This window comes from Triticum aestivum, chromosome 5B (assembly GCF_018294505.1).
Source record: "Triticum aestivum cultivar Chinese Spring chromosome 5B, IWGSC CS RefSeq v2.1, whole genome shotgun sequence".
Classification (NCBI taxonomy): Eukaryota; Viridiplantae; Streptophyta; class Magnoliopsida; order Poales; family Poaceae; genus Triticum; species Triticum aestivum.
Window position 1 is genome coordinate 510864666 of NC_057807.1, and position 6697 is coordinate 510871362.

The 6697-nt window shown below is 56.8% G+C and overlaps 1 pseudogene; it reads right to left on the reverse strand.

Moving 5' to 3' along the window:
* Nucleotides 1-1236: 1236 nt before the first annotated feature.
* On the reverse strand, nt 1237-3581 carry LOC123116654 (cell division cycle protein 48 homolog; annotated as a pseudogene).
* Nucleotides 3582-6697: the final 3116 nt, after the last annotated feature.

Genomic DNA, 6697 nt, shown 5'->3' on the forward strand with positions numbered 1-6697 from the left:
CAGCAAAGTAGGACCGTCTACGCAGGTCATGCTCATCGCGGAACCACGTGTCCCATAGCGGCGAGTCGAAGGCGTACTTGGTGTCCCGCAGCAGATCCGGTGGCAGCTATTGGCCGCGACGGTCGATCTCTTTGCGGCGGGCGCGGCCGCTCACCGGCACCACCGGGATTGGCACGCGGTCCGCGGAGAGATGACAGCTGTTTAGCAAATGAACATCTCCCCACGGGAGCGGCATGGACGTTTCCCAGTACCAGCGGCAGACGTCGATGTGGACGTACATCCTCTTGCGTTGGCCGGCCACCGGCGGCGCGAGCCGAAAGGCAGGTGGTGCGGGCGGAGATGGTGGTGCGGGCGACGCAGATCTGCTAGAGCGGCGACAGCCAGAGGAGGAGTCGGTCTCGTGGTCGTGCTTACCCTTGTTGTTGATCCAATGCCAGCCCATGGCGCCGTCGGGGAGGTGGGCGAGTGGAGGTGCGGTGGCGCTGGCTAGGGTTTTGCTCGCTCGTGTCGGGGCTCAAGGAGGTAGGCCGGCCAGAAAGTGAAAGCTATGGACTGGCCGGTCAACGGCTTCCACATTAAGAAGGACGACGACCCCTCCGCCCATGTGAATGACAACCGGGGCCCGCCGCTCGTGTGCATTGAATTTGGACGGTGGTGGTAGGTGGATGGCCGCCACGCGTCCCCGAGGCGGATGACGAGCAAGCGCGTGCCCGTCCGTTCGACGTCCGTGTGGCCACAAACCGGGTGCATGTTTGCACCGGAAATGATGCGGGCCGGACATGAAACGGATAAAATTTGCGGATGCGGCCACACGTTGGGCCATGTTATCTGTCCGTTTTAGCCCAAACGGACATGAAAGGAGAGGATGGGTCGCGCGTTGGAGTTGGCCTCAGAGAACGATAATAGTACAATCTCAATAAGGAGCTTATTATTTCAGTTAACGCTTTGGCTAGTTTTCAGAGTCTAGGAAAGCACAACAAGAAGCTTATTATTTCAGTTCCGTGTAACCGACAATTCAGTTAACGCTTAGGCTAGTTTTCAGAGTCTAGGTAAGCACAACAAGGAGCTTATTATTTCATCAACTGTATTTCTATGATGTATGTAAAATTCTTAAAGACGAAAATTATATACAGGAAAGAATCAATAATATACATGACCGATGAGAGAAAACAGAACAAAAACATAGTCTATAATATTCTGGTACTCCTACTTCATGTTCTAACAATGATTATTGGATTACTTGTACAGATCGTCTTCATCCTCATCAGCTGCCGTGGAGGTGTGGACAGCAACTTCCGCCGCCTGTGGCTGCGCCGGGAAGTGAAACTCGGTGCCGAACCCCCTAGACTGCTGCAGCGTCTGCGCGAATGCCTGGTACTTCCTGATGGCGGCGTCGCTCACGCTCCGCCTCGCGTACTTCATCGATTCCTCGAAGTGAGTCGCCTTAATCTCTGCTACCTCCTCCTCTTCCTGCCCGCCGTCCATCTCCATGGTGTCTTTTTCCATCCTCTGCCTCTCCATGTCCTTTTCAATGTCCTCCCTGATGGCGTACTTGCACGCCCTTTGGCAGATCTCCGTGATGTCGGCACCGCTAAAGCCGGCGGTGAACCTTGCCAGCGCACCGAGGTCGGCGTCCTTGGCCACAGGAGACTTCCTGAGGCAGGCCTTGAAGATCTGGTGTCGCGAGGCCTCGTCCGGCAAGGGGATGTAGATGAGCTGGTCCAGGCGGCCGGGACGGAGCAACGCCGAGTCAATTATGTCCGGTCTATTGGTGGCACCGATGATGAAGACCGTCTTCTTGGCATTCATGCCGTCCATCTCGGTGAGCAGCTGGTTCAGGACCCTGTCCGCCGCACCGCCGGCATCCCCCACCCTGCCTCCCCTCTGGGTTGCGATGGAGTCAAGCTCGTCGAAGAACAAGACGCACGGCGCAGACTGGCGTGCCTTGTCAAAGATTTCACGCACATGGTGAGCAGCTCTGGCCCCTTGATGCTGATGAAGTTGGCCTGACACTCGTTGGCGATCGCCTTCGCCAGCAAGGTCTTGCCACATCCCGGTGGCCCGTAGAAGAGGACGCCCTTGGACGGCGACATGCCGAACTTCTCAAATTTCTCTGGGTGCTCGACCGGGTACTGTACGGTCTCTTGCAGCTCCCTCTTGACGCTGTCGAGGCCGCCGATATCGTTCCAGTTGACGTTGGGCACCTCGACGACGGTCTCACGAAGCGCGGACGGGTTGGTGCCGATGAGAGCCGTCTTAAGGTGGTCATTGGTGACGGCCATGGAGTTCAAGATCTCGGCATCAATGGTGTCGTCCTCTAAGTCGATCACGTCCATCTTCTCCCTGATGCACTGCAACGCCGCCTCGGTGTAGAGCGCGGCCAAGTCGGCGCCAACGTAGCCGTGCGTATCCTTGGCAACCACCTCAAGGTTGACGTCCTTGTCCAGCTTCATGTTTTTGGTGTGGATGCGGAGCACTTCGAGGCGGCCGACCTCGTCCGGCACGCCGATGTCGATCTCGCGATCGAACCTCCCGAAGCGCCTCAAGGCAGGGTCGATGCTGTTGGGACGGTTCGTGGCGCCCATGACGATGACGTGCGCGCGTGCCTTCATGCCGTCCATGAGCGTCAGCAGCTGGGAGACGATGCGCCTCTCGACCTCGCCGTGAGTCTTCTCCCTGTTAGGGGCAATGGAGTCGATCTCGTCGATGAAGATGATGGAGGGCGCGTTCTTCTCGGCCTCCTCGAAGGCCTTCCTCAGGTTGCTCTCGCTCTCTCCAGCCATCTTGGACATTATCTCCGGGCCGTTGATAAGGAAGAAGAAGGCCCCGGTCTCGTTCGCCACCGCACGGGCGATCAACGTCTTGCCGGACCCGGGAGGGCCGTAGAGGAGGATGCCTTTGGGAGGCTTGACGCCAATGCTCTTGAAGATCTGCGGATGCCTGAGTGGCAGCTCGACGAGCTCCCTGATGAGAGTCAGCGGTTTCCCCATGCCACCCACGTCGTCGTAGCCGACGTCGTCGAGCCTCTCCTCATCCTCCCTCTTGACCGGCTCGCCCTCGCAGAATATCTCCGTGTCGGGCGCCATGATGCAGTACTCCACCGCAGGGTCCATCTCCATGACCTTGAACTCCACGCTCCGCATGCCACCACGCACGAGGAAGAGGTCGCCCTTGTGGACCGGGCGGTAGGCGTCCACGAAGTAGGGTTTGAGGTAGGCGTCGAAGAGGTTCCCCCCGATGCCCTCGATGGTGTCGTCCAACGGGAGGATGTGCACGCGCTTGCCGTACTTGACGTCGTGGCACTGGTGCACCGACACGACGTCGGAGATGCGCACGCGCAGGTTGGACCGGGCTACCTTGTTGATCCTCATCTTGTGGCCCTCGCAGGTGTCGTCAGGCAGTGCCATGCAGACCGTGCTGTGGCGGCGCTTGCCCTTGAGCAGCACGATGTCGCCCTTGAATATGGAGAGCTTGTCCATGGTGGCGGGGTGGAGGGTGCACACGGAGTTGTCGTCGTTGGTGGCGGCCTCCTCCACCACCAGCCGGTTCGCCGCCTTCTTGGACGCCGCCGCGCTCGCCATGGCGTTCAACTCTCTTTGGTCGATTCGCTGCGTCTGTGGTGTATTATAATCTCGTTGGATGTGGAGCGCTGATTTGCGTTGGTGTTGTGGTGAGGTGGTGGAGACCCTTTATTGAAGGGAGGCACGGCCGACTCCGGTTGGAAGGCCCGTACGCTCGCACCTCACACGTTCCGAGTCCAGATCTTCGTTCGCTTGGTCCTCCGAGATGGCTCGGCTTGATCGGATACCGCGTGGCGTCGCCCTCGTCCGCGGCCGCCACGCCCCTGGTTGGGGACAGACGCCACGATGATGTTGCCTGACCTGAGATTCAACCTGCTCCGCCCCTGCCATATCCAGCAAGAAGCAGTAGAAGAAGGCAGCCGGAGGCCGCACACTTTCCAGCGAACTAGGGCGACGTCCACGCCGAAGAGGTCCAGTCCAAGTACGTGGTCAGTTTTGCTGCTGGAAGGTCTGATTTTGGTAGTATTAACCATTCAGTTTTTTCGTTTGAGAATAATCAACTATTCAGCTATCAACCTTCTGATTGCGTGTGTGTGTGCAAACGAGCAAATCGTACGCAAAGTGCTTTCTAGCAGTTGCGCTAGCTCATCATCCACCTTACATTTACTTTGAGACTAGAAGCATACTAGATGGATATGCGCGCTTCGCGGCGCCGGGGATTTTTCTAAATGACAATGCATTTAACTCTATCTAAATTATGCGCTAGGAAAGAGTGTCTTGTATCTTTCAAATATATAAATAAAAATGTTTAGCAACTGAAGTTGCGCAAGAACCAAGATCATGTATACTAAATACTCCCTCCGTCCGAAAATACTTGTCGAAGGAATGGATGTATCTAGACGCAATTTAGTTTTAGATACACCCATTTTCATCCATTTCTCCGACAAGTATTTCCAGACGGAGGGAGTAGATGTTAAGCACGAAACAGGCAGCTCGTGAATAAAAGGGATAATTATGACTTCATATGTGGTGTACAGTGGGAGATTCAAGGATATCGATTGAAGTAGCCATGACAATGTGAAGACATGTTAACACATATTCAATTCGGAATGTGGGACCTGAGTCTGCCACTGAAATCATGAGAAACTTGAGTTTTTTCCAACCTAAGAATGAAAGCAACTTGCACATGTTAAGTATCTTCTACCCAACCCAAATTGCATCAAGCCGGGCGAAAGCTTGTTTCGTGAACCCAAATTTCCATTCCCGTCTCGTATCTCTGTCAGTTAGTCAGCATCCTTCTTCCTGGTTCTGCCAGTTCTCCTGTTGCTGAGACAAAGTTTCCTGTGTAAACAAACAGTTGTCCACGGCAGGCTAGCAGCATCCACCTAAGGGCATCTCCAGCCGTTGGCCTCCCCAGGAGGCGTTTTTTTCGCCGCCTGGGGGGCTGCCGGCGAAGATTTTGACCCTGGAACGAAATTTTTCCCAGCCGTCCCCCCATCCAAGACGCATTTCGAGGACGCGTGGCGGCACCGCAGCTCGACACCGTCTCCAGCACCATCGAGGACGCCTGCCACCGTCCGCCGCACGCTCCTTGGCACGGGCCTCGCCGCCGCGTACCACCATCCCTCCTTGGCACGGCATGTGCAGCAGCCACACCGCCCGCGAGGTCAACGAGCGAGGAGAGGAGGCAGGAGGAAGGAGGAAGGGGGCGCCTGGCCGCGCCCGCGCCCTCCGTGGCCGGCACCGACGAGGACGGAGAGGTGGGAGGAGGAGGAAGGGACCTGCCCGCGCGCGCCCTTCGTGGCCTGCTCGCGCCTTGCCCTCGCCGTCCCACCCTCGCCGTCCTGCACCTCCCTCGACCTCCCTCGCCATCCTGCACCTCCCTCGCCGTCCTGCCCTCACCGTCCTGCACCTCCCTCGCCGTGCAGAGGGGTGGCGGGGCGGCGCGGGCTGGCTGGCAGGAGGCCGGGCGCGCGACGCAGAGGGGTGGCGGTGCGGCGCAGAGGGGTGGAGGTCGGCTGGCTGGCGGGAGGCCGGGCGCGGCGACCCGACGCGGGACGCGGCCGCAGATGGCTGGCGGGGCGGCGCGCGCAGCCGGGCGCGGCGGCGACGCGACGGGCCTGAGCTGCAGGAAGGCACCGGGGCAGGGCGGCGCGCGCGGTCGGGCGCGGCGGCGACGCGGCGGGAGCTGCGGGAAGGCACCAGGCATGGCAAGAGAAAGCGGACGGAGAGAGAAGGAAGGTGGGGCTCTGCGACGAAAAAGTGAAGAAAGCGACGAGGGAGTGGCTGCGGGTGGGCCACGGGAGGCAAAAAAGTGGCGCCGGCACGCCCAGCTGCCCCCCGGGGAGCTGGGTTCGGGGTGGTACTACCGGCGCTATTTTTCTATAAATCCGGCGAAAAGTGACGCTTTGGGGGCGTGAGTGGGAGGATTTTTTGCCGTCGGCGCCCAAAAAATGGCTTGGGGAGGCTTCTTGGGGGGCCGGCTGAAGATGCCCTAAGCATCAGTCTGAGCTTGCTGAAAAATTCTAGAACTTTAAGAAAGGAAATAAAACATACACCAAGATTAGATAATCAAATGGGGGACGTTTACCTAGCCCTTGCTGTGTGAAGCAACCATCTGGAGCTAATAGCGACGTAGTCTATAGAAAAACCGCAGAAAATGCGATAATTCAAGGCAGAGCCCGGGCTCAGATGAGCCCGGTGAACAGTAGCCCGATTTGAAATACAAAAAATGTTCAAAAAATTCCAATTTTTTTGTGGTGCAAGATACTTCTATGTGTGAACTCCGTGCAAAATTTTGTGAAGTTTGGACATTCGAGAACCCCGTGGCAAAAAAGACAAAATCAGGCATGAACAGTGCGATTTTCAAAAGTTTCTCAGACATCCGAAATTTGTCTTTTTTGCCACGAGCTTCTCGAATGTCCAAACTTTACAAAATTTTGCACGGGGTTCACGCACAGAAGCATCTTGCGCCACAAAAAAAATTCGAATTTTTTGAACCTTTTTTGTATTTTAAATCGGGCTACTGTTCACGCCCGGGCTCATCTGAGCCCGGGCACCAAATCGCCGCACTCCAGAAAATGTTGGCAAGATCACATAGTATACATGTGTACTAACTAGGACTAATGAAAAAAGGATACATACTGAAGGGATCAGTTGAGCAGATTGCACCTTAA